General features: G+C 46.3%; 1 protein-coding gene across 2 annotated transcripts in view; it reads right to left on the bottom strand.

The window, feature by feature from the left end:
* Positions 1–923: 923 nt before the first annotated feature.
* TMEM177 (transmembrane protein 177) overlaps positions 924–27757 on the bottom strand; it is a 50508-nt gene continuing 23674 nt past the window's right edge. For both annotated transcript variants that reach the window (XR_004027380.1, XR_004027381.1), the window contains 3 exons: positions 25668–26093; positions 25458–25583; positions 924–2214 (listed from right to left, as the gene is read on the bottom strand). The gene's annotated coding sequence lies outside the window, so the exon portion shown is untranslated. The remainder of the gene's footprint in view (positions 2215–25457; positions 25584–25667; positions 26094–27757) is intronic.

The following is a 27757-nucleotide window of genomic DNA, read 5'->3' as shown; positions in this document are numbered from 1 at the left end:
CAGAGACAAGACGCTTCAACTTTAAATGAAATTGAACATTTTGATTATTACTTGGATCAGACACAGAAATACAACTACTCTTCTTGTGACTTAAAGAGACCTATGATATCTGCCTAAGATGGCATGTCTTAGATGGGGAAGGAAGCAGGTCCTGGAGCCAGGTGGAAAAGACAGTGGGTGAAAGGAGAGTTGCTTCAAGAGTGTGCTCAGCTGAGTAGCAGTGGCTCCCAAACTGATGGCTTGTTTGCAGAGCTCTCTTTCTCACTAGCATCTTAGCATTTGTTTGTGTCCCAAGTTCATGGCATGTATAGTAGATGCTCAGTAAATATCTGACTGTGTTGTTTTTTTGAGATAGGGTCTCAGGTGCCCAGGCTGGAGTGCAGTGGTGTGATCATAGCCCACTGCAGCCTCGAACTCTTGGGGTCATGTGATCCCTCCTGCCTCAGGCTCCCAAGTAGCTGGGACTACAGGTGCATACCACCACACCTGGCTAATTTTTATTTTTTTCTTTTTACAGACAAAAAAGAAGAAAATTGGGTCTTGTGGCCGGGCGCGGTGGCTCACGCTTGTAATCCCAGCACTTTGGGAGGCTGAGGCGGGCGGATCATGAGGTCAGGAGATCGAGACCACGGTGAAACCCCGTCTCTACTAAAAATACAAAAAAAATTAGCCGGGTGTGGTGGCGGGCGCCTGTAGTCCCAGCTACTCGGAGAGGCTGAGGCAGGAGAATGGAGTGAACCCGGGAGGCGGAGCTCGCAGTGAGCCGAGATTGCGCCACTGCACTCCAGCCTGGGCGACAGAGCGAGACTCCGTCTCAAAAAAAAAAAAAAAAAGAAAATTGGGTCTTGTTATGTTGCCCAGGCTGGTCTCCAACTCCTGGCCTCAAGTGATCCTCCCTGCTTGTCCTTCCAAAGTGTTGGGATTATAGGTGTGAGCCACTGTGCCTGGCCCTGTCTGAATGTTGAATGTTGACAGCTTCAGTGAATTGACCCCTCTTTCACCTATGGGACTTATGAAGAGAGAATCTTTCTGGCATTGCATAATCCTTCCCAAGGGTACTTTAGCTGTGGTAACGCTTCTTGTTATAAAACATGCCAGGTATGATGATGGAGATCAGCTGAGCTAGACTTAGAATCTTCTCTAAGAACATTTGCAGGCACTCAATGTTAACAGCAGGGCAGATGTAGGTTTCTAGGAACCTGAGGCTTATAGGAACTGGGGTTCATTCTAAGAAAAAGAATATCAAATTATGAAGACAAAATTAGGCATCAATGTGAATATTAATTGAGGAGAAATCACAACAAATCGCACATCCTAAAAAGCTAACAAATACTGCATACATCGCAAAATCTAGAAGCATAACAATATTTGTATTGGTTAACTTGGATATATCACTATAGTATGCTTTTTTCTATATTTTTGGGCTATATTTTTTTCCTATTCTTTTTGGTGGATGTCCTTGTAGTAGTGGCTACATGTTAGTGGCCACTAACCCTAGTAGTAACTAATCCTAGTAGTAGGGTTCATGTTATTGTTGTCGATGTCTGTATTTTGTGATCAAATCACCAAGATTGCAAATCCTTTTTTCAACATATTCATATGATTCACTCCCCTTCATTAAATTGGGTTATTCAAACAGTTATGCTCCAAATTTATCTCTTCCTCTTAATCAAGTACTATTTTGGCATGATCTGATTTTTATAATTATTCTCTCTTCTCATCTTCATTATTTATATTTTCTTAGCTATTATGATTCTTCTCAATTTCATGCTTTTGTCTATCAGGCTTTTTAGCTTCTGTTGTGATAGAACAAAAGAGTTTTTGACATTTTGTAACTTCTTCCAGTCTTTTATCTTTCAGTTTTTGTCTGAGACTTCTACTAGGATGTTTTCTTCTCAAACACTTGATTTTTGTATAGTTAATAATTTTGAAATAAAGGCACTCTCAAGAGCAGTTCAAATGCATTTGAAAATTGCTGAAATGTATTGTGTTACATATTGCATAATCAAATTACTTTTTTGCCACATAGACTGATCTATTGGTGAGTATGTGTAGGGGTTTCATTACCCTGGAGTCCTTTTTCTTTCCTTTTTTTCCCCTGTCTTTCCATTTCTGTGGCAATTTAGTGCACAGTTTCATCAGGAAGTGTGAGACTTCATAAAGGCAGGAGGATCAGATACTCTAAGGGTGATCCGTTCAGTTGGCACAATAAATCTGTGGAAGACATCATATGAACAGTGGAATCTTCTTTCTTTGCAGAGAAAAGTGGACAAGCATCCAATTTCCAAATCAATTCTTGGGATAAATTGGTATAACTTGTTGGAAAGCAGTTTGTCAATACGTATTGCAAGCCCTAAAAATATTTATGTCCCCCTCAAATACATGCACATTCCTATAGTTTGACTGAGTAATTTAATTTACATATATTAATTTTAAGAAAATGTTCCTGAAAATGAAAAAGGTATTAGGCACAAAGATGGTGTTAACAATATATTCCTTAAAACATTTTTAGTGTTGGTTTTTTTTTTTGAGACAGTCTTGCTCTGTCACCCAGGCTGGAGTGCAGTGGTGCGATCTCAGCTCACTGCAACCTCCACCTCCAAGGTTCAAGCAATTCTCTTGCCTCAGCCTCCCGAGTAGCTGGGATTACAGGCACCACCATGCCCGGCTAATTTTTTTGTGTTTTTAGTAGAGATGGGGTTTCACCATGTTGGCCAGGCTGGTTTTGAACTCCTGATCTCAAGTGATATGCTCAGGTTGGCCTCCCAAAGTGCTAGGATTATGGGTGAGCCACCACACCCGACCTCTTAAAACATTTTTGGAATAAGTTGCTCCAACAATAAATGATTGGTTATTTAACTTGGGAACATCAACTTGATGGATACTATTACTATTGAAGTTTATAGAAGGTTTGATATATGGTACAAAATGACTCTTACATAACATTAAGCAAAACAAAAGCAAAATACAGTATTGTATATACATTTTGATCTCAGCTAAACTAATACTAAATCACATGCTCAGAAAAAATCCTGGAATATACATGATTTTAAAATGTACACTCTCTATATACGTATACTATATATATCATAAACACCCTCCCATGTCGACAAATATAGATTGTGACATAATTTTTAATAGTTGCATAGTATTTCACTATATGCATGAATAAAAATTTTTCTGATCGTCTAAGACATTCAGACAGCTTCAAATATTTTTCTAAGTACACTGCAATGAACCATCTTGCACATTAATCTTTAGCCAGTTTTCCAATTATTTCCTCAGGATAAATTCCTAGAAGTGGAATTGCTGGGTCAAAAGTATTTTTAGGGCTTTTGAAACCTATCACTAACTGACCTTCCAGAGAGACTATAAATTTACGCTCCTACCAGCGGCGTACGAGTGCATGGCCTTTCTCTGGTGCCTTTGCCAACACTGGCTCTTCAATGTGCTTTAAAATGAAGAAAATAACTTAAGAAAATATACCTGCAGTAGATTTGAAACTTATTAAATATATTCAAGTCTTTATTACACAATCCTGGCTTGCTATAAAAATGTTGCTAGGAGTTACTATTGCAGAGTTACCATGTCCCAGGCAATGTGTGACATGAGTTAATTCTCATAGTGCTGCAGATAACTCTGTGAGGTAGGGGCCATCACCCATCAATTTCATATGTGAGGAAATGAGACGCAGGGGTGCTAAAGGTAACAAAGTCCAAGGTAATGAGGGGCTGAACTAAGATTTCAACCCAGGCCACAGCCTACACCATACTGTACAGCATCTCAGTCCCTGCTGAGATGTTCCTAAGCATGCAGTGAACCTTTCAGCTCAGGATTCACCACGGCACTGGAAATTCCTCTAGTCCATATTCGAGGATGAGTCTTAGTTTAGGCAGAGGCCCCAGAGACAACCATTTACAAGATTCTGAGAATCTGCCTACTAGCATGAGGTAGGCTGCTTGTGCAGGACCTGCCAGGAAGGTGTAAACCTGGCCTGCCGGCTCTAGCCCACGGGTCACTTGGGCCAAAGAGTCATGAGAAAAGGGTTATCTGGGAGAGAGCTGAGTGTCATGATGTGCCTGCCTCCCTTGGGTCAGGTGACTATTTCCTCCTGGTTTGCCTGGGACTCTCCTGGCTTTAGCAATGGAAGTCTTGCATCCTGGGAAACCCCTTAGTCCTGGGCAAACTGGGTCAGCTGAGCACCATATTTCTGGGGGAAGGTTCTGGAACTTCCTTCCTACCTCAAGACAGGTGTGAGGGGCTTTGAAGGGCTCTGGAGCCATGGGCCTGGGGACAGAGCCAACACCCATGCATCAGATACCCAGAGGACCCATGCCAGATCACACTGCTGTGCTCAACTCCCTCCCTTCTCCCTCTGGGCCTGGCCTCAGATGGTCTGAAACCCAGCTAGTGAGAATGGGGGCTGGGAGTAGAGCCAGAAGAGAGAAGAGACTAGCAACACAGACCCCCACTCCTCCTCAGGCCGCTTCTAAGCCTGGAGCAAGCCTCAGATTGTGGGAGGAGACTGAACTTAACAAAATTTAAAGTTTGAGGGTACACTGGCTTGGACATTTTAAGTCACTGAAATGAGACTTGAAAGGGCCGAGAAGCACTGTGGGAGCTGCCAGGGACGTCCCCCGGGGATGGGGAGGAATGATGACAGAGGGCAGGGGAAGGCTGAAGCTGCTTATGAGCCAGTACTGCCAAGGGCAACTCTCTCAACAACCAGGCTGCTTGGAGTGGCCACTGTGGGCCCCACCAGGGCCTTGCCGCTTCCTCCCAGCCAGGGGTGGAACCACAGCTGCTGCCACTTCTACTGCCTAAGGGGCAGGGGTGGGGGGTAAGAACCCAGGGTCCCCTCACTGCCCCCTGCCCATCAGGCTATGGCAAGAGCCTTTCCTCACCCCAGATGCTGCCTCCTCAAATGGAGCATCCCAGCTCTCCAAACCGCCAGAGCCTGTCCTTCTCCTCCCAAGCAACCACAATAATAAATGATAGCTTGTTGACACATGTGAGACACCGAAATAGGTTCTTAATAGACATTGTCTTCTTTTGTCCTTATAATTTACCAGTGAGGTATTGTTACCATCCTCATTTTTAGAGGATCAGAGAGATTAAGGAACTTGCCCAGCTATTAAGTAGTGGAGTGGACTGGAAACCTGTTCTGTCTCCACCCAAAGCGCATGTCCAGTTCACAATTCTGCACGGCTTCCTAGCTCTTACCTAGCCTAACCTCCCAGCTCCCCACCAGGCGCCTGGGAGGGACATCTTCGCACTAGGACCTTGGTGGGATAGCTGCGTTTCCACTATTCCTACTTGAAACCTGGAATGTGTTTTTTCATGGAAACAATATGATCAAGGGTTCCTTCGACTCCACGGTGGTTACTTATTGGTTAAGTTGCCCTTTGTGACCTGGCCTGGGGTTCTGACCGCACTCCATCATGTGATTTCCCAGGAAGAAAACACATCCTGGGTTCTAAATAGCAAATTCCAAACACACTGTTAGGACATAGCCTATTTGTGAGTTAGGGAATGTCTGCCTGTAAATGATTTTAATTTGAGTGACAAGAAAAATAAACTGGGCTCTTTCATTATGCTATTTGGGTTGTTGGTTTACATAGAAGTGAGGCTGCCCCACAGTTTGTCCTTCTACAAGGGCGTCATCTGTTTGAATTATTCAATCTCTTCAAAGAGTTTGTGGCTAAGTGTATGGTACTGGAGAAGCATGTGGTTTAGTGAGTGAATTAAAAGTCAGGAGATGTGGGTCTAGCCCTCCCCTTGCCCTTAACCAGCTGTGTGACTTTGGGTGAGTCACTGTACCTCTCAGGGCATCTGCTTCTCAATCTGTCTCAATCTGTACAATAAGGAGGTGACTCTCGAGAATCCCCAAGTTCCCTTCCAGTCCTCAGATCCCATGAAGAACAAAGAGCCTCAGGTGCAGAACTGCCAAGGAGAGGTCTGCTCAGAAATCATGTTTCTTTCTTTTGCTTCCCTTTGTAATTTTTCAAGAAAAATTCTTTAGTAATGGTGTTCTTGGGCTATGGCAGATGAAAAAAAGAGAAAGTCAGGTTCTTTGGGGTTAAATGGAGCATTTAATGACGGTTAAGCAAAAAGATGTGTGCTGGGCCTTTTTCTCACGTTGGATGTTTGGCTAATCGATCAGCAGATCCTGGCACCCAAGTGACAACCTGCATTGAAAAGGCGGAACTTGGCTCTCCTGCCCTGCCAGCTGTAAGAGCTTGAAAGCAAAGCTATGGGGGGAATGTCTTTCATTTCCCCCTGGAAGCTGGGAGGACGTTCAGCTTAGCATTGCCAACTGTGTAATGTGGGCTTGCCTCTAAAAGAAGCCTTTTTCCTTGGACGTCTTTCAGGCCACAGTATTCCCTTTGGCACCCCCACCCACTTGGAACAAAGCCTGATGTAAAGTCTGGGTTCAACTCAGACTGGCCTGGGAAAGAATTTATTTAATAAATGGTGGAAAGTGGCTTCCTTAATGTGTCTTCGATGGCTTTTTTATAAAGCATTTGGTTTGTCTACTCGTCTGTTTTTGCGCCATCTCTTTCCACAAAGATGGCTTATAGCAGGGATACTTACAACAAAATGATGCTGGGAAAACAAAAACAAAGAAGTAGAGAATTAGGCCTGAGAAAACTAGGAGTAGAGAGTCAAGATTAGATACAGAGGAGCATAGATGTGTAGTCTAGGAAGGCCAAGTAGTTGTTATAGCTGAAATTCAAATTCAATTAGCTAAAATGTTCCTAGTATCAAAGGAAGAATGGGCCACACAGTTGCATAATCCTTAGTATTAGGGAGAAGAAAAACGTTCCAGTTATTCAGAGGAATGTTCTCTTGCCTTATTCCTTTAATAAGTATCTATTAAAGGCCCACCATGTGCCAAGCACCATGTCAGGCAAGTGCTACACTCACCCCCCAGGAACTCAGTGTCTAAAGGAGACTGGGTGAAAGAACTATATTTGTGTGCCTATGATGTGTCAAATACTATGCATTTAGTTATGCAGTTACTGTATGTTAGACACTATGCATTTAATTATGTACCTGCTGTATATCAGACACCATGCATTTTCATTGAACTCTCATAAGCACTTATGTCAAGTAGACACTGTTACCTCTTTTTTACAGAAGAGAAAACAGAGTCTGTTCCCGCAGCTGGTAAGTATCGAACTTAGGATTCAAATCAAGGCCATTCTCTTTTATATATGGTGCTAGACTGTTGGTGGTCTTTCTAACTTCCATTATTTATTTTCCCTTCCCTTTCTTTTCTTCTTTTCCTTTTCCTTTTTTTTTTTTTTTTTTTTAGAAACAGGATCTTGCTCTGTTGCCCAGGCTGGAGTACTGTGGCACCATCATAGCTCACTACAGCCTTTACCTCCTGTTTTCAAGTGATATGTCCACCTATCCCCTCCTAGATAACTGGGACTACTATCTCTGCTATAAGCCATCTTTGTGGAAAGAGATGGCGCAAAAACAGACGAGTAGACAAACCAACTGTGTGCCGCTATACCAGCTTATTTTTTTTAACTTTTTGTAGAAATGGGGTCTTGCTATGTTGCCCAGGCTTGTCTCAACTCCTGGCCTGAAACAATCCTTCCAACGTGGCCTCCCGAAATGTCAGGATTACAGGCTTGAGCCACCACAGCTGGCCCCCTGTTCCCGTTCTAACAGAACATCAGCTTTGTTTAATTATTTACCACTCCTCAAAACAACTAACATGGGCCAAGGGTCAATGACCCTATTTCTAATTCTTGTGGGCAGGATGGGAAGATTGATTAGCCAATCACAATAATCCCCTGTGCTTGGTTTAAGAATCTGGGCTTAAACCAATCATTATGTGACATTCTCCTGGTGATTGTCTTAGGTCTAGGATGACATAAGCGGGCACAATAAGACTGAAGGAATGGTCATCAATTCCATATTTTGGGGAAGGCCTCTTCTATCTCTCTTGCTGGAAATAGACTAGTAGGTATGTTGCTGCTGGCAGCCCTTCTGTGACTCTGGAGGAAGCTGACTCTTCTGATACCAACTGTTCTGACACCAACTGGTGTACTGTAATATGATCCCCCGATGAAAATACAAATACCCAGAGTTAGTGGAGACTCCACACGTTAAAGGGCACGGTCCCCTACAAGACTGTTTCACTTCAAATGCCAACCACAAGGTGAGGTCTCAGACCACCAGCATTTCTGACCAGCTGGCTACAAATCTGGGTGTTCCCACAATCCCTCTCAGGTTCAATAATTTACTAGAATGACTCACAGAACTCAGGAAAGCCTACATTATGATTATAGTTTTATAATAAAGAATATCAATCAAGAGCATAGGGAAAGGCCTAAGAGCTTCTAGAATGCAGAGCTTCTGGGCCCTCTCCCATGGAATTGGGCCATATCACTCTCCCAGTGCATCAGTATGTTCATTAACCAGGAGCTCCACTGAGCTTCAACATCCAGAGTTTTTATTAGAGTGCCATTCCATTGGCATGACTGAACATTGGCCATGTGGTTGAACTCAATCTCCAGCTCTCCTTCCCTCCTTGGAGGCAGGGCTGGTTCAAAACCCCAACCCTTTAATTACGTGGTTGGTCTTTCTGGTGACCAGTCTTAATCCTGAGCCACCTCAGCATAAACTCAGGTGTAATCCATGGAGCTCATGAATAACAAAAACACTCCTATCCCTTGGGAAATTCTAAAGATTTTAAGAAGCTCTGGGCCAGGAACCTGAGACAGGACCAGACAAATTCTTTATTATACAACCCTGACCTTCAGACAAACCTGAAGGTTATGGAGAAAATACTGATAGAACAGAAGAGAGACAAAGCCAGAGCCCACACTACTCTGCATTCTCTGAAATATGAGCTAGTACTTTCCTCATTATTTAAGCCAGTTTGAATTGGGTTTCTGTCACTTGTAGCTAATTGATCTTACATTGACTATTATACTTTGAACTGCAAGAAACAGAAAACCCAACAAAAAATAACTTAAACAATAAGAACTATTATTCCACAAAATGAAAATCTGGAGGTAAAACAGTTCTAGAGTTTTCACTTTTTCACTCAGGGCTGGGACAAGGCTACCACAAAATTTCAGGAGTCCAGAAAAATTCAATCAGCAAGATAAATTATATTTATGACAATATTTTAAAAATGAAAATTAATGCAAAAAGTTGGCTGGGAATAGGCTGGGCATAGCGGCTCATGCCTGTAATCCCAGCACTTTGGGAGGCCGAGGTGGGCAGATCACCTGAGGTCAGGAGTTCGAGACCAGCCTGACCAACACGGAGAAACCCCGACTCTACTAAAAATACAAAATTAGCAGGGCGTGGTGGCACATGTCTGTCATCCCAGCTACTAGGGAGGCTGACACAGGAGAATCGCTTGAACCTGGAAGGCAGAGGTTGTGGTGAGCCGAGATCGTGCCACTGCACTCCAGCCTGGGCAACAAGAGGGAAACATCGTCTCAAGAAAAAAAAAAAGAAAAGTTGGGAATAAAATGTCAAAATTTTAAGTAAAGACAATCAGCATTACTGATCTTTTTTTTTGCACTGGGCTTCAATATCACTCAGCATGGCACTGTTAGTAACCCTGTGTTTATTTGAAATTTTGATATTTTTTCAAAATTTTGGATATTTGCATTATTTTTATTTTTAAAACTGTTAATTCTAGGCTGGGCATGGTGGTTCATACCTATAATCCTAGCACTTTGGGAGGCTGTGGTGGGAGGATTGCTTGAGGTCAGGAGTTTGAGACTGGCCTGGGCATCATAGGGAGACCCCCATCTTTACAAAGAAGATAAAAATTAGCCAGGTGTGGTAGTGCACGCCTGTAGTCCCAGCTACTCAGGAGGCCAAGGTGGGAAGATTTCTGGAGCCCTGGAGTTCGAATCTGCAGTGAGCTACACCACCGTACACCAGCCTGGGTGGCAGAGTGAGACACTATCTCTAATATATATATAGAAAATCTTGATTACTGAGATTGAGATTTTGGGCACCTCTTAAACTTTGTGCCCTAGGTGAGTGCCTCCCTGACCTGGGCCCATTCCCACTCCATTTCACCTTCCCATCCTCAGATGTTGACTGGAGACCTACCTCAGCTGTTTCCCTTCATGGTTGTAAGCTGACTGCCACAATTCTGGGAACAACAACATCAAACAAAAACCAAAGAGTGTTTTGTTCTGTGCATCTTTTTCATCAACAAGGAAAACTTTCCCAAAAGCTCCCAGCAGACTTTCCTCACTGGCCAGAATTGCACCACATGCCATGTCTAAACCAGTCACTGACAAGGCTGGGGGAGCACCCACACTTGGCTTACAACAATCATACTCTGAGCCTGGGGAGGATGTTGCTTTCCTGGAGCACCTGGCCTTGTGGAGGTTGGACACCTGATCAAGTTCAAGACTTTACCCCAAAGAACACATACTATGTAAAGTTTAGAAAGAAGCCACACATCTCACTATTCAGCCTTTTGGCTAAGATTAAGTGCAAAAACAAGCCACACCAGTCTATGGTATAGAGCTCAGGAGTGTTGTCACCTTTGGGGAGGTGGATGAGGGTAGTGATTGGAAAGGGGCAGGAGGGCAGCTTCTGGGATACAAGGAATGTTCTCTGTTTCTTAATGTGAGTCATGGGTACTTGGGTGTGTTGACCATTAAGCTGTAGGCATGATTCGTGAACTTTTCTGTATGTATATTTGAGGCTCAAAGTGTGGTCCACAGCCCAGCAGCATTAACATCACCCAGGAGCTTGTTAGAAACGCAGAATCGAGGTTCCAGCACCTACTGAATCAGAAGCTGCACTTTAACAACATTGCCAGGCAATACACTCACACGTTAAAGTTCGAGAAACACAATACTATACTTCAATTTTAAAAAACTGCTTTCATAGGAAATATCGGGGCTTTCCCAGCAATGAAGGTGGGGAGATTGGGTTTGGGTAGAGCAGGAACAGTGCTGACTCGAAAGCCTGTTACACGGTTTACAAAGTAGCTACTCACCAATCCCTCCTCAGTGGCAGCTGTTTCTGCCGCTCTTCCTCTCTTCAACTGTTCTTCACTTTCTCTCCTTTCAACAATTTGTTTTACATAAAACAGGGCCTCAGGCAGCACCTGGGGGCTCAAAACACACTGGATGCAGACCTAGTCACGTGATAAGGACAGCCACATGAAGTAAGAGTGAGATGGCGATTTCCTCTGAAATATGAGCCTCGTTCCTTTGAAAGCAGCAAATAATTATCCAGAGGCATTGGGAAAATGGTAAGAAAATCTTACCTCTATTGAGAAAGAGTGAATGCCAAAGGCCTCCCTTCATCTGCTCTATTGCCTGAAACCAAGCACTCGCCCACCTCAGCTGGAGACATTAGATTGAAAACAAACCCCCAGTCCCCATTTAAAGAGGTCAGCCCTGGGCAGTGAGGATGGGATGTTCATGGAGGTGGGATGTGTGGTGCCCCTTAGTGGGGGAAATGACTTAAAATATACATCAGCGTAATGGTGATTTCAGCCTGACACAGCTTGGTAAGGAAAAGGAACATAAACTGAGATTCTAAACTCTAGAAACACAGGCATTTTAGGAACTGTCCGCTTTATTCCTTTTGTTCTGATTTAAGATAAAAATTCTGCTTCTGATTCCTGCCTGCAATTTCAGCTTACTCAGACCCCTATTTGTGCCCCCCTCCCTTGGTGCTGAAGACCCCCTAGGGACAGTGGAACGAACTAGCTCGGAGAAGGGACCGGGAAGCAGGAGCAGGGGAGGAGGTATCAGCTAATATGTATCAGGCACATCCTCCTTTTAAAGACTCAAGTTGGCCAGGTGTGGTGGCTCATGCCTGTAATCCTAGCACTTTGGGAGGCCGAGACAGGTGGATCACCTTAGGTCAGGAGTTCGAGACCAGGCTGGGCAACATGGCAAAACTCCATCTCTACCAAAAATACAAAAAAAAAAAAAAAAATTAGCTGGGTATGGTGGTGCATACCTGTAATCCCAGCTACTCGGGAGGCTGAGACAGGAGAATTGCTTGAACCCGGGAGGTGGAGGTTGCAGTGAGCCAAGATCGCGCCACTGCACTCCAGCCTGGGTGACAGAGAGAGACTCTGTCTCCAAAAAAAAAAAAAAAAAAAAAAAAAAAACTCAAGTCAATGGCAAAGTCAGCCATGGGGGAACTGAGAGAGGTTCCAGGAAGCTGTGGCCTAGTAATCAGACAAAAGGTGTATCCACCACCCAGGGGCCCACAGAAAGCTCCTGGGTAACCCACATCTACACTCATAACTATGGGCAGGGCCAGCTTCCTGGGGGTGCACCCAGTGCAGGCATATGGGGCCCCACACTCACAAGAGCCCTGTCACTGTCTCAGACTGTCTTTCCTTTTCTTTTTTTTTCTTTTCTTTTTCTTTTTTTTTTTTTTTCCAGATGGAGTCATACTCTGTTGCCCAGGCTGGAGGGCAGTGGTGGAATCTTGGCTCACTGTAACCTCCGCCTCCCGAGTTCAAGCGATCCTCCCACTTAATTAGTTTACGCACGGGACCCTGCATTTTCATTTTGTACTGGGCTCCCCAAAATATGTAGCGGGTCCTGAATGCTAGAATGGCCAGCAAGGGGAGATGTCTTTTGCCTCTGCCCCACCCCGAGGCCATGGTGTCCCATGAAGAATCGGATCTTGGCAAAAGCCTGTCCCTTTTGTATTAACCATAAAGAGAAACTGATGGAAAAAAGAAGAGAAAAGGGGTGGGGGGAGAGAAGTGAAGGAAGAAGTAAACATGTTCATCACCTCTCGATTTATGTTTTTACATTCAAAACTCCTTCACTACTTCCACCTCTGTTTAGCACTACTATGCCTTACGCACTTGAAGATCTACAAAATTTTTAAACTTTGAAGGAAAATGTACTTATGAGAAAGTGATAGGAATCATACCCATTGAGCAGATATAGGAATTGAGGTCTTAGAAAAGGGCTTTTCAGAAGGAGACTAGAAGAGAGAGACCCGCAAATAATTGCATTTCCCTCTTCTACTTCTGAATATGGAATCTATACTCTGGATCTGACTAATTGCCTGAGACTCTTGAATTTTCCTGGAAAGTCTTCAGTCCCTTCCTCCCTCTAAGGTTCTCCCTTCCTTTAAAGGAGCATTCGGAGCTCCGAGTCAACATAAATTGTTCCCCTGTGGGTCCCTTACGTCCATTTATCCCCTGGCTGGGACTCGAGCATTGCAAACACGAGCTCTTGGGCATATTGCTGAGAGAGGATCCTGGCGTGGCAAGTGCAGCCAGCTGGTCTCGTACCCACATCTTTTGAGTAAATTTCTCTCAAGCATATGTACACACACAAATACGCCTTCTGTTGAAGGCAATGAAATAATCTTTCACCGCAGAGGCTGGAGAAAACGTGCAGAACCATGAAATGAAAGCAGTGCTTTCGGGTCTGGGGATGGTTTTTCATGGAGTAGAGACCCTGTTGTCACCATTGCTGAGCACTCGCAGGCCGCGTGGAAGTCTGGCGGGACACGCTAGTCTCCAGTGCGGGCTCCTGGGAGAGGCACCCCTGTCCAGCCTGGCTAAGGAGGCTCCACAGTCAGCCCCGTCGCAGGACCTGTCTTCCTTTCTTGGCGGTGCAGATCACTCTCGGATATCACTTTATGGATCTGCTCGTGTGTTGTCCAACTCCCCACTGGAATGCAAGCCGAACCATCTGTTCTGTTTCCTGCTGTTTCCCCAGTGGACTTAGATGCCCAGTCCATTCTGTCACATGCCTGGGTGTGAGTAAAGTGTGTCTCTGTTCTGGGCTCATGGGTCACTGCACTTGTGGGTTGGGCCACCCTCCCCTCTGCCGCGGGGTTGCCTACCTGACCCAAGCTGCTGGCCCGTCTGCTTCTCCCTCTGGGGAATCTGACTTACAACATGCGGACAGGCTTTGCCAGCTAGCGGTCACCCTGCAGGAGACATGGGGTACACCAGGTCCTGGGGAGCTGAAACGACAAGAAAGCAGAGGAAGCTGGTTCCTGCCAGGACTGGGGCAACAGCAAGGGAAGCCGAGGTTCTGCTGGTGCTTCTCAGGGCACTGTCCAGTGGGAGAGAAGCAATGAGCCCTTACAGCTCAGCACCGTGGTGCTCTCACAGGGCCAGCTCTGGGCTGCTGGGCACAGAAAAGCAAACTGCTCTTTCCCTCTGAGGGCAGCCTGGGAAGGCTTCCAGAGGAGGGGATCTTGAGTCGAAACTTGAAGAATGAGTGGGGGCATGCTGGGGGTGAGGAGACGAATGCAAATCCCGTTACTGCTGTTTTGCGAGATACTCTCCCTAAAAGAAATCTTCCATCTGTCTCTCTGTCTCTCTCTCTCTTTTTCTGTCTTTGAGACAGGGTCTTGCTCTGCTGCCCAGGCTGGAGTGCAGTGGTGAGAACATAGCTTATTGCAGCCTTGACCTCTTGGGCAAGCAACTCTCCCACCTCACCCTCCAGAGGAGCTAAGACTACATGTGCAAGCCACCATGCCTGTCTAATTTTTATTTTTTATTTTTTGTAGATGTAGGGTCTCACTTTGTTGCCCAGTCTGGTCTCGAACACCTGGTCTCAAGTGATCCTCCTGCCTTGGCCTCCCAAAGTGTTGGGATTACAGGTGTGAGCCACCTCACCTGGCCTTCCCAGTTTCTTTCTCTGTGAAAGAGTGATAAAAGCCTCCATGCTTTGGGCTTTCGGAGGTCATGACAATGGGAGCTCAAGTGCCTGGCTCTTAGCACTTGTAGCAGGTAGTTCTTATTCCAGGTGACAAGGTGGCATACACCTCCTGTCTGCTCTCTGCCCTTTATTCCCTCCCTATTGCCTTGTCTGGGTTCAGACCCTCTTCCTTGCCCAAGCTTGCATTGCAGCTGTTGCCTGTACCAATTTCACGATTAAGTCCCATGCGCCTCAGCCAGGTTTGTGGGGTCAGTGTGACCCTTGACCAGTAGCCCAGGCTGCCCCCTGGCCATTTTCTTGCCTTCATCACTAGGATCTAAGCAGCCCCCTGGGGCTTGCAGTGACCCCCCAGCACAGCTGCTGTCATGGCCTGCCAACTCCGCCTGCCTCACCCTTTGCTGTTTCATAGCCAAGCCCCTAACCAGGCTGGGTCTGAGGAATAGAGTTGGGGCAGATCGAAGGAGTGGTCATTTGAGGGGCATCCCATGATAACATCTCCAGCAGCCAGATTCTGCTGCTTTGGGGAAGGCACCCATGCTTTGTCCCACCTTCTTTTTCTATATTTTTCTCAGGGCCATGGAGAAAGGATTCATGAGCTCATGTCTCGGAAATGCTTTGAAGATGAGAAACACTGAGCATTTTCCCAACAGCCCTCAATTTACTTTTTCAGCATTCTCTCTGGGTTGTCAAGCCTTTGTAGTTATTTTTATAAATAGCAATTGCTGGCTGCTTCCATTTTTACCCAGGAAAACTCCACCTCCAGCTGGAACTGGCTGCCATCCTACAGCAGACCAGCCATGGGGCTAGATCTGTCCCCATTTCTCTTGACCAACTCCTTTTGCACATCCCTCCCTTTGTTGCAGACCCCACCTCACTGTCTCTTGTATGCCTCCAATGCCACCCTGTCTCCTTGTCACCAAGCCACTGATCTGTCCCAATGACTCCTCTCTTCATATACAGCCCAAGTTCTCCAACATGGCACACAAGGCCCTCTGTACCTTGGCCACCACTCATCTGTTCAGCCACATCCTTGGTCTCGTCCCCTACCACTTCTGGGCTCAGTCATCCCGAACTACCTGTTGTTCCCTGAAGCGGCGGGCCAGGTCATGGCTCCAGGCCAGGAGGGAAGACAGTCCATAGAAAATGGAGATGGAGCCTAGTGGTGGGTCTGCCCTGCTGTGGAGGGTAGAGCAGGCTCCTTGACTGATGCACAGCTATGTTTCGTTTTGCTTTCTGGAGACATGGGCTCGCTCTGTTGCCCAGGCTGGAGTGCAGGGGCACAATCATGGCTCACTGCAGATTCAAGCTCCTGGGCTCTCACCTCTGCCTTTCAAGTAGCTGGGACTACAAGTGCCAGCCATCCCACTTGGCTAATTTTGTTTTAAGAGATGGGGTCTCTCTATGCTGCCCAGACTAGTCTGGAACTCCTGGCCTTGAGTGATCCTCCTGCCTCGGGCTCCCAAAGTGCTGAGATTATAAGCTTGAGCCATCATGCCAGGCCAAATGGTGCACAGTTTTTAAATGAAATATTTAAATCATATAAAAACTCATGGGGAATAATATAATGAATATAATATGATACAATGAATACAATGAATAACACAATGGCCTAATAAATGACAAGTCACCTTTATTATCTATGGACCTCTTTTTACCCCTCCAGCTCTCCCCACCAATGAAAACCATTATCAGGCCGGGCACGGAGGCTCACACCTATAATCCCAGCACTTCAGGAGGCTGAGGCGGGCAGATCACTTGAGGTCGGGAGTTCGAGACCAGCCTGACCAACATGGAGAAACCCTGTCTCTACTAAAAATACAAAATTAGTCGGGCGTGGTGGCACATGCCTGTAATCCCAGCTACTCAGGAGGCTGAGGCAGGAGAATCACTTGAACCCAGGAGGCGGAGGTTGCGGTGAGCTGAGATTGCGCCATTGCACTCCAGCCTGGGCAACAAGAACGAAACTCTGTCTCAAAAAAAAGAAAACCATTATCATAAGTTTGGTGTCTAATATTTCCAGGCAAATCTTCATGCTTTATGTGTGTATGTACCTACATAATATATAGCATTGTTTTGTGTGTTCTTAGACTATGTAAATGCTGACTTAATGCGCATATCCTTATGAGATTTACCCCCTGCTCAACAAGCTAACCCTTGCTTTCTCGCTGATACCAATAATAATCTTTTTATTACAGTCTTAACAAGAGTCATGCCAGTCAGTGAGGTTCTAAGGATGGGAGTGGTGGGAGCAGTCCAGGCTGCAGGAAGGAACATTTTGTCACTGGCATTGTTTAGAATTGCTGGTGCATGCATGCTGGTAATAAAAAGCAGACCAACTTTCAGTGTCAGGCTGCCCTAACAAAGTACCATGGACTGGGTGGCTTAAGCAATAGACATTTCTTTCTCACAGTTGTGGAGGTTGGAAGTCAAAGGTCAAGGTGTTGGCAGGGTTGGTTTCTCCTGAGGCCCCTCTTCTTGGCTTGTGGATGCCGCCTTGTTGCCGTGCCTTCATGTGGCCTTTTCTCTGAGCCCATGCATCCCTGGTGTCTCTGTGTATCCAAATTTCCTCTTATAAGGACACCAGTCACATTGGATTAGGGTCCACTCAAATGACCTCATTTTAACTTAATCATCCTTAAAGGCCTTACCTCCAAATACAGCCCCATTTTGAGATACTGGGGGTTCAGGCTTTAACATATAAATTAGAGGGGACACAAGTCAACTCATCACAATCACCAAGCCCCAGTGTCCATGGGGGTGAAATATACTCTGCTGCTGTTGGGCACCGCAGAACCAAGGGGCAGGAGAGAGTACAGAATTGGGAGCAACAATCCACCTATCAAAGTGAGGTGCTCTCTCCATTTTTACAGATAAAGAAACAGACCAAAGCCCCAGCCCCAGGCCACATCACATATCTAGGAAGCCGCATCAAGGGGTGCCTTAACTCCAGCGCCTCACACAAATCCAGGTCTCTTTGCTGCCCTGGAGCGCGGCTGCTCCACCTTTTTCTTGTTCTCAACCCCCAGGCTCTGGACCTGTCTCGGTCCTCGGGACCATGTACATGGAAATTCTACTGCCAGAGCTGCCAGCCCGTAACTTTTGGGAGAAACTCTCCCATCAGGGGTCCAGTGACAGCTGCCAGTGGGTGCCAGGCTAACAGGGTATTTGTGTTCCAGGTCATCTGGTGTAACTTGCTCCTTCCCCACCCCAGGACCTTCATCTCAGGGAGCCTGTTCTGGTGACTTCTGGAAAGGCCTGGAGTCATCAGGTAACTGCCAAGAGTCCTCAGTTTGCTTTTCCCCAGCGCCTTGTCGAGCTTCCTTGGGTGTCCCAGGTCTTGCTGTGTTCAGTACGGCTTGAGTCATGCTTGGTCTTCTTGGGCAGTGACAAAGGTGGCTTTTAGTTAGGGAAGGAAGACGGCCTCAGAGGGGAGAAGCCTATCAGCATTTCAAGCCCCAGGCGATGTGAAAAACGGAGCCTTTGTTTGGGAGTGTCAGCCCCCCAGGACTTGCGTGTTCTGCCCTGAAGTGTTTTCTGCTTTCTGAAGGCTGCAGTTCTATTCCTCGTTTTATTGACTGCCTATGTGCCAGGGGCTTTGTGAATATTACTGCACTGAAATTCCCAATACCCAGCAAGAAGGCATTATTAGCCTCATTTTACAGATGAGAAAATAGAGATTAAACAACTTACTTAACTGTTTGAACTCCGTGGGGCACAAACATGAAATGATTCTATTTTTTCTCAAGATCTTTTTAGAGATTTATACCAAATCTCCTTTTCATAATTCCATAGCTTTTCAGTTGTTTTTAGGTATTAAAAAACCCCTACGGTCCAGTCCACTTTCTTTTCAAAGCCTCGAATCTTGAATCTGATATTATATCCACTGCCTGTGCTTCCCTCAGACCAGTCTGCCTCGAGCCAGGCACCTGTTGTGAGGGTGGGGTGGTCGGTCTTCATCCCTCTCCTCCCTCTTTTGATCCCTCTCTCTTCCCGTGCTTGGGGACTTGGGGAAGAGGAAGGAGTGCAATGGGGAAGATAATCTTTTTGCTTCACTGGGCATTTGATTGTAGTCTCTTCTTTGCAGGTTTTGTGGGTTCTCTACTGCTGTTCTCAAGATGGCAGGTGTCGGGCCGGGCGTGGTGGCTCACGCCTGTAACCCCAGCACTTTGGGAGGCGGAAGCGGGGGGATCACGAGGTCAGGAGATCGAGACCATCCTGGCTAGCACAGTGAAACCCCGTCTCTACTAAGAATACAAAAAAATTAGCTGGGGGTGGTGGTGGGCGCCTGTAGTCCCAGCTACTCAGGAGGCTGAGGCAAGAGAATGGCGTGAACCCAGGAGGCGGAGCTTGCAGTGAGCCGAGATCACGCCACTGCACTCCAGCCTGGGCGACACAGCAAGACTCTGTCTCAAAAAAAAAAAAAAAAAAAGATGGCAGGTGTCCAAGTGCCATCTCCCAAGGGGGATGACTTTGGGTCCCTCCCTCAGCCTCTCCCTCTGACAGTTGGAGTCCCTCTGTCCGGGGTGGGCTCCTGGGGGCAATGCCGGTAGACAGGCCAGGAAACCTGCTGCCCCACGAAACTCGCAGGTAGGGCTTGGGCATGTGAGCTGCTCCACTGCAGACTCCTCCATCCTGCCCTGTGGATGCCCAAATGTGCTTCTTACGGGCATCCACAATCTGGAATTCTCTCGCAGTGCCTCCCTTGACTGGGGAGGGGAGAGCCAAAATACTGCCCAATACACTGCTCCTATAAACTCCAGGGAATTTCTCCCTGGAATCTCATCTTCTGCTTACACAGTCTGAGGGGATGGCAAGGCTGGGGTGTGGCTGGGTCTAGCAGAGCTGAGTTGGGACATTCTAACCAGTTTATTTTTATTGGGGTGAAATCCACATCAAATAAAATTAATCATCTTAAAGTCAAAATTCAGTGGCATTTAGTATCTTCACAATGTTGTGCAACCACTACTTCTATCTAGTTACAAAACATTTTAATCACCCCCAAAGAAAACTCTGCACCCATTAATCAGTTACTCCCCATTTCCCCTTTCCCCAGTCCCTGGCGACCACAAGTCTGCTCTCCATCTCTATGGGTTTACAAGTGCATACATTTTGACATTTTTCTTTTGGGTCTGCTTTCCCTAAGATTAGCTGGATGACTCTATCAACCATGACCAAAACCTCCTTTTTAATTTTTTTTTTTTTTTTTTTTTTTTTTTGAGACAGAGTCTGGCTCAGTCACCCAGGCTGGAGTGCGGTGGCGCGATCTGGGCTCACTGCAAGCTCCGCCTCCCGGGTTCATGCCATTCTCCTGCCTCAGCCTCCCGAGTAGCTGGGACTAAAGGCGCCCACCGCTACGCCTGGCTAATTTTTTTATATTTTAGTAGAGACGGGGTTTTACCATGTTAGCCAGCCAGAATGGTCTCGATCTCCTGACCTCGAGATCCGCCCGTCTCAGCCTCCCAAAGTGCTGGGATTACAGGCGTGAGCCACCATGCCCAGCCTAATATTTTTATTTCATTTTATTTTTTGTAGATATAGGGTCTCACTATGTTGCCCAGGCTGGTCTTGGACTCCTAGGCTCAAGTGATCCTTCCCTCTTGGCCTCCCAAAGTGTTGGGATTACAGGCATGAGCCACCATGTCTGGCTCACCAAAGGCTTCTGATATCCCTAATGGATCAAATATTTCTTGAAAATTTAAAGGGATTGTAGTATGTGGTGGGATTTTTAGGCAGGAACCACCAGTTATTAACTTTCAGTTACCATCTCTAAATGGCCATGACTGCACTGACCTCAGAGCCACAATCTGTCAGGCAACAGGCACTTAGTGAGAACCCTTGTCTGCATGTCATAACGCAGTGGTGGGTGCAATAGAAAAATGGAAAGAGACACGCATGGTACAGTGGAAAATCCACCCAAAGTGGATGCCTGTTCTGATGCCAACTTGCTATGCATTCTTAGACAAATTACTTAGCTTCCCTGGGCCTCAGTTTTTTTATCCATAAGATGAGTGATGACATATTATTTATGAAAATTGTGAAACAATAAAAAAGAAAAATCAAGTCTCAGAATAGGCAACCTTTAAGTTTTCTTTGATGTTAAGGTCATTATGAAACTTAGTTCTTGCCTCTGTGTGGCTTTACCTACTATGAAGAAAACAAAACAAAGAAATGTAGAAAAAAATAAAAGAGTCAGTACCAAGCTGTGGCTCAGTGACTTGGAGTCTCTAGGGGTCCAGAGAAGGGAGGAGAGGGTGTGCGCCCTGTGAGAGAAGGGCTGTGGACCAAAACTGACAGGATAGTTTTTACAAAGGGTGCTGTGAGAAGTGGGCATGAGCAGGGTGTGCCAGTGCGACTGTATATGTGTGTGTGTGTGTGTGTGTGTGTGTGTGTGTGTGTGTGTCTGCGTGTGATTGTCTAGTGGGGAGGACTGCTTAAGATTAAAAGACGTTCAGGAGACATATCTACCAAATGCAATGTGTGAACCTTGTTTAAATCTTGATTTGAACAAACCAACTGTAAAATAGACATCTTTGGAACAATTGGGGGAATTTGAATATGGATTGCATATTCGATGGCCATAAGGAAGTTTTGCTCATGTTGTTAGGTGTGTTAATTTGTGAACATGGGTGTGAACAACTAAATATGCCTGTTATGTAAGAAAATGTCCTTATTTTTCAGAGATACATGCTGAAATCATTTAGCAACATTATGATGCCTGAGATTTTTTTTCCACAAAAATAAAAATAGATGAAACAAATGTGGCAGAATGGTAATCATTGTTAAAGCTAAGAGATGGGTGTTTGGGTATTTCTTGTATGGTTTGTATGAGTCAGGATCTAACCAGGAGACAAAGACCACTGGAGTCTTGAAAACAGAAGGACTTTGAGGCAGAGTATTGGTTACACAGTGGGTGGGAGACTAAGCAGCCAAACACACAACCCTGAGATTAGTGTCAGATGTGACAACCCTGGGCTGGGGGGCAAGGCCAGGAAAGTGCTGTCACTGGAGAGCAGGGGCTGTAGCACAGGGGCAAAGCAGAAACCACAGCAGGCCTTTTGGGAGAGGCACTGGAGCCATGGCAGAACCGCAGCTGCAGCAGGGACACTACCCGAGGTAGAAAGAGAGGGAAAACCTTGGCTTGTCCCATCCTCCCACCTCCCTGTCTCTTGCTAGTGCTCCACATTGGCCAAGCCCCATCTCCAAACAAAATGGAGTCATCAGGGGCAGCTCCATGCAACACAGAGCAGAGGAGAGGAGGGGCGAGTGGCACGGAAGCCAGACAGGTCCAGGGCCTGCGCTCTGCTCTCTCTGTGCATTTTTGTTTGTTTGTCTCATCTCTACCCTGAAGCATAGTTTGCACATTAGCATCTCATCCCTTCAAGCTTGCCATGGAGGAGGCCTCTTGCCACCTTCCAGAGAGCTCTGGACAGCAGGGCCCGTGGGGCAGAAGAGCCATTATTTCCATTTTACAGGAGCTGCTGGAAGCTCAGATAACACCTTTCTGGCAAAGAAACCAAGAACATTTCTGTGTCAGCTTCGCCTGCTGACAAGGACCCAGAAAGAATCCACTGCTGTCACTGCAGAACCTTCAGCTTTGAGGAACCATGGAGATTTGGCCTAATTCTCCACAGTGGTCCCACTGGTGACCTAACCCAAATCCATTTCCTTGTCTTCCTGCCACCAGAACCTTGATTTTGTTCAGACTGATAATGTGCCCAGCTAAACAAATTTGCTTCCCCAGTGCTCTTGGAGTTACTGATGATCATGTGATCAAGTTCTGGCCAATGAGATGTGGATGGAAGTCCTTGGGGTAGGTGATCCTTCCAGAATAAAAAGGCAAGTCTCAGGACCGGCGCAGTGGCTCACGCCTGTAATCCCAACACTTTGGGAGGCCGAGGCGGGCAAATTGCGAGGTCAGTAGTTCCAGACCAGCCTGGCTAACATGGTGAAACCCTGTCTCTACTAAAAATACAAAAAATTAGCTGGGCGTTGTGGTGGGTGCCTGTAGTCCCAGCTACTCGGGAGGCTGAGGCAGGAGAATCTCTTGAACCTGTGACGCAGAGGTTGCAGCGGGCCGAGATCACGCCACTGAACTCCAGCTTGGGTGACAGTGCGAGACTCCTTCTCAAAAATAAAATAAATAAATATATAAAATAAAATAAAATAAAAAGGCAAGTCTCTTTACTCTCCCACATCTTTCTGTGTGAAACATGGGTGTAATGCCTGGTGATGCAGCAGCACCCTTGTGACCATGAGGGCTAACGTTAGATGCTGGGAGAAGAAGAAGGCTGGGACAATGATGACATTTTTGAGCAGCTTCACCAGTCCTGGAGTGCCTAACCCTGGACCTCTTGTAAGGTAACTAAAATAAATCTCTTACTTTTAACCCACTGTTTCTCGGGTTTTGTGTAATTTGCAGGTGAACACATACCTGACTCAAAGCAAAAAATATGTTTTTTACTCAACAAAAGAAAAAAAGGAACCTGGCTTTTCCAGGAGGTAATACAAAAGAAGTAAAGTCGGTTACCAAGGAAGAGACTAGCAGCATTACCTCTATGGCACAGTGCTAGCCACTCAGCAAAGGAAATATATGCTGACAAATGGGTGAACAGATGTGAACAAGTGAGTGGCCATCTGAGCAGTGAATGTGAAAAGCGTGAAGACTCACAGTGGTGAGGGCACCCCTTCCATTTCCCCACAGGAAACCAGCAACAAATATTGCCAGAATTCGGCCGGGTGCTGTGGCTCATGCCTGTAATCCCAGCACTTTGGGAGGCCAAGGCGGGCAGATCACCTGAGGTCAGGAGTTCAAGACCAGCCTGGCCAACATGGTGAAACCCCATGTCTACTAAAAAAACACAAAAAGTAGCCAGGCGTGGTGGTGTGCAGCTGTAATCCCAGCTACTTGGGAGGCTGAGGCAGGAGAATTGCTTGAACCTGGGAGGCAGAGGTTGCACTGAGCAAGATCGTGCCACTGCACTCCAGCCTGGGTGACAGAGCGAGACTCTGCCTCAAAAAAAAAAAAAAAAAATATATATATATATATATATATAGCCAGAATTCCTGGCATTGTCACAATTACCAGGGGTTAAGGAATTATTTCCTGAATGTCATGGTAAAAATGCAAGTAGATAACATAGAAGGAAAATACATACGTTTGTTCATCACCCAACAGGACTCTAAGGTGATAGGTGTAGTGGACACACCCTAAAATGGCCCCCAATGAGTCACACCCTGTATAACCCACACCGTCTATTCTTGAGTGTGGGAGGAAACTGGGACTTGGTTCTCATCAACAGAATGTGGCCTGGCCAATGTGATGGACTGTCACTCCCTTGATTAAGTTATATTATATGGCAAAGGGGGGTTTATACACACACATATACACACGGATCTGAGGGGGCTGAAGGGAGAGAGTAACTCGTATGTGCTGACTTTGTGGAAGTAAGCTGCCATGTTGTGAGAATGCCACATAACATGGAACTATGGACAACCTCTAGAAGCTGAGAGGGGCTCCTGCTGACAGCCAGCAAGAAATAGGGACTTCAGTCCTACAACCGTAAGGCAAATTCTGCCAACAATCTGAATGAGTCTGTGAGACTTGGGAGACCTTGAGCCTAGTCAACAGCGTGTGCTCAGGCTCAGACCAGTCCCAGTCCAGCCTCCAGATGAGAATGCAGCCCAGCTGATCCTTTGATTGCAGCCTTGTGAGTCCCTGAGCAGATGACCCAGCTAGGCTGTACCCAGGAACTGTGAGATAATAAATGTGTGTTGGAACAAGCCACTAGGTTTGTGGAAACCTCATACACAGCAATGGAATAGAGAATAAAGATGCTTTGGTGCAAGGAGGCTTTGAAAAGTCAGCCTGGGATCTGGCCTGGGGAGGGGAGATCTGGGCAGAACATTCATTTTTTCATTCATTCATTCATTTGTCAGCTGCTTAAAAAGAGCTACTAATACATGCCAGGCACTAGGTCACCAAATGAGGCTTTTGTCTCACACTCCTTTTTTCAGTTTTAGCCAGAGCTACAACTTTCCCTTCCAGATGTGGTTGAAGGGATAGGAAGGGGAATTCAAATTATACTGAGTTCCCACAGGACCTGGGCACAGAACCAGATGCTTTCCATATGTTGACTCTCTATCAGTCATCACAATGACCCATAAGGCATGGATTAATATAACCATTTTACAGATTTATAACACTGAGGTCACACAGTGGTAGAGCTGAGATTCTGAGAAATTAAGTCAGCTCCTCCCATTCTAAGCTGGGTTTTTGGCTTAGGGAAAAACCAGGTCATCTGAGCTCATGTGGCCTACTTTATTTTCTTATGTTTGCACAACGATGAAAATGTGTCCTACTTTATCAAGCCACCTTCCTCCTCCTCCTTTCCTCCCCTTCTTCTTTATCAGAAGCACATTCTTTTTTTTTTGAGACGGAGTCTGGAGTGCAGTGGCACAATCTTGGCTCACTGCAAACTCCACCTCCTAGGTTCAAGCGATTTTGCCTCAGCCTCCCAAGTAGCTGGGATTACAGCCATGCGCCACCACGCCCAGCTAATTTTTATATTTTTAGTAGAGACGGGGTTTCACCATGTTGGCCAGGATGGTCTCAATCTCCTGACCTTGTGATCCACCCACCTCAGCCTCCCAAAGTGCTGGGATTACAGGCGTAAGACACCATGCCCAGCCCAGAAGCACACTCTTAAGAGTTAAAATATTATGCATTAAAAAAATACAATCTGGTAGTAACTTATGGCAGCTTCTAAATGGAATAAATGTCTAGAGTACCTTCTTCACTTCCTTTGTCAGCATGTTCTTCCTCTTCCATGGAGACATTATTAGACCATGCTTCCAAATGCTTTCTAAATTTGAATCTGGTGTCAACACTCCTTTCAGCTGCATTCCACTGCATTGCTGTGAGGGTTTAGTGAAATAACACAGATAAAGTATCTGCCTTTTTTAAAATACAAAGTTCTGTATTTTTCTCTTTTCACTCACCATGTGCATTGGTCAGAGTCCTGGCAGGAATGGCATTCGTACTGATGCTTCAGATGAAGGGCTATTTAGTAAAGGATGATTTACAGAGATGTGGACAAGTTTAAGGAAACCAACAAAGGATGTTGAGGCACCCAGCAGTTGGCAATAGCAGGAAGCTGTTACCACCCTTAGGATCAAAGGGGTAAGGGCGAAAAATGGTGGTCACAGAGTCCAAGGGGAGGCTGTCCAGTGGAAGCTGCAGTCTTGGAGGCCCTGAGACAGGCAGAGAGTTGAGGAGACAGATCCCCGCCTCTCCTCCCAGCCTTCCGTCTTCTGCTGGTGTCTCCTGTTGGCTGAATCCAGCTTGGAGCCAGAGGGGAAGGGAGTTGGGGTGATGCGGAGCATGGGACCAACCTCCTGGGGTGCGGGGCAGGGCAGAGCACGATTCTGGAAGAACGAATGGAGAAAAACATCCACATTATATGTGAGCACTATCCCATGTCATTAAATACCCCTGGACGTCAGGGTTTTCAACTGCTAAATAACATTTCATCATACGGTGGGACTACAAGTTATTATCAGTAGTAGTATGAAGGGACATTTGGAATGGCCCCTGTTCAATGAGTGTGATGGGCATCTTTGCCCATAATTATTTGTCAACATGTGCCATTTTACATGACTCAGTGGATGGGGCCTCTCCACAGGCCACAGGCTTGGAGAGTTCAGGCGAGGAACCCCAGAGGCCCAGCCTCGCTCCCAGCTGTCCCAAGAGGTCCCTGGAAACCATAATGTGCCATCAACTCCTACTTTCTTTGTCCAGTTACAAGGCAGGAGTAGCAACCAAAAGAACTGTTCTAGAGGAAAATGCAGGGCTGGGCCCAGGGCTGAGGGATAAAAGTCTAAGGGTGACAAAGGTGCCACTCCCTAGCAGGCTAGTAAAGCGAGGAGGCACTCCTAGCTCTCTGGGCTTCCACCGGCCCCTCTCCCGGGAGCTCCTGCTGAGCCGGCCACGCCCTGGGTCACGGTGAGCTTGCTCCCCCTGCTGGCCAGACAGGGCATCTGCGGGAAACAGTGCCCAGCGGGCTCCTGCCGGTCACAGGAATTGGCCACTCTGAGGATAGTCAATAGTATGCACCCAGGCTCTGGTACCTGCCCCCTGAGAAGTTCCCACAGGGCTTTGAGCATCCAAGGGATGACATCCCTGGGATACAGGACTGTTTTGTTTAGAGCAGGAGCTCTGACACTATTGGAAATCTAAATTAGCATACATATTAAGAACCTTAAAATGTTCAATTCAGCCTCACCTCCTCCAGGAAGCCTTCTGCAATCACACTCCCCAACCACCCAGTGCAATCTTTATGCCCTTTTCCCCTGCTCCCATGGCATTTTTGCTTGTCTCTGACTCAGGTGAATAAGAAAAGTAACTTTATTTTGCATTAATTTTTACATTTTTATTTTGAACTCCAATTCCACCAAAAAGTGGTAGTAACTTAATTTTAGTCATTTCAGGGTTCTCTCCTGCCCTTTCCCTGGGATTATGTCCTAGAGCAAGGTGGGTGAACAAAAGAACTCTTATGTAGTGCCAAGACATAGGAGCCACCAATCCTCTTTGTCATCTGTCCTCATAAGCACCATCTCACTCACTGCTGAGATGCTCCTGGGCAGCAGCCAGCAGCCAGCAGCCAGCAGCCAAGGAGTCCCCATGAAGAGGCCCCACATTCCTGATGGTGGGACCCCTTCACTTGTTACATTGGTGAAACTGCCTTTGCAATATTATGACTGAGGAAATGATGACAGTGAAAGAAATCAGACCTAACCGACTCCATCTTGCTTCTAATGTTTAAGCTGTCCTTGTTCATTCCTGGGCATAGGCCAAACTAACTTTGGGAAGGAATTCAGTTCATGGTTTGACTATGAAACAAAATCAGTTCTTGCCTGGGGACCAGCCCGGCTTTGCAGGACTAACAAATTAGCTACAGGAGGAGAAATTACATTTTGGGGGTCATGCAGCCTCCAGCTCCAAAAGTCTGCACCTCCCCAAATTGCTCCTGAGGATAACAGCACTATTGTAAAACCTAAGATCCGTGCTTGAGATATTTTGCAGACTCTGC

The sequence above is a fragment of the Nomascus leucogenys genome, chromosome 20 (assembly GCF_006542625.1).
Source record: "Nomascus leucogenys isolate Asia chromosome 20, Asia_NLE_v1, whole genome shotgun sequence".
Classification (NCBI taxonomy): Eukaryota; Metazoa; Chordata; class Mammalia; order Primates; family Hylobatidae; genus Nomascus; species Nomascus leucogenys.
The sequence above is the reverse complement of the archived record's forward strand: the minus strand, read 5'-3'. Positions and strand labels throughout refer to the sequence as shown.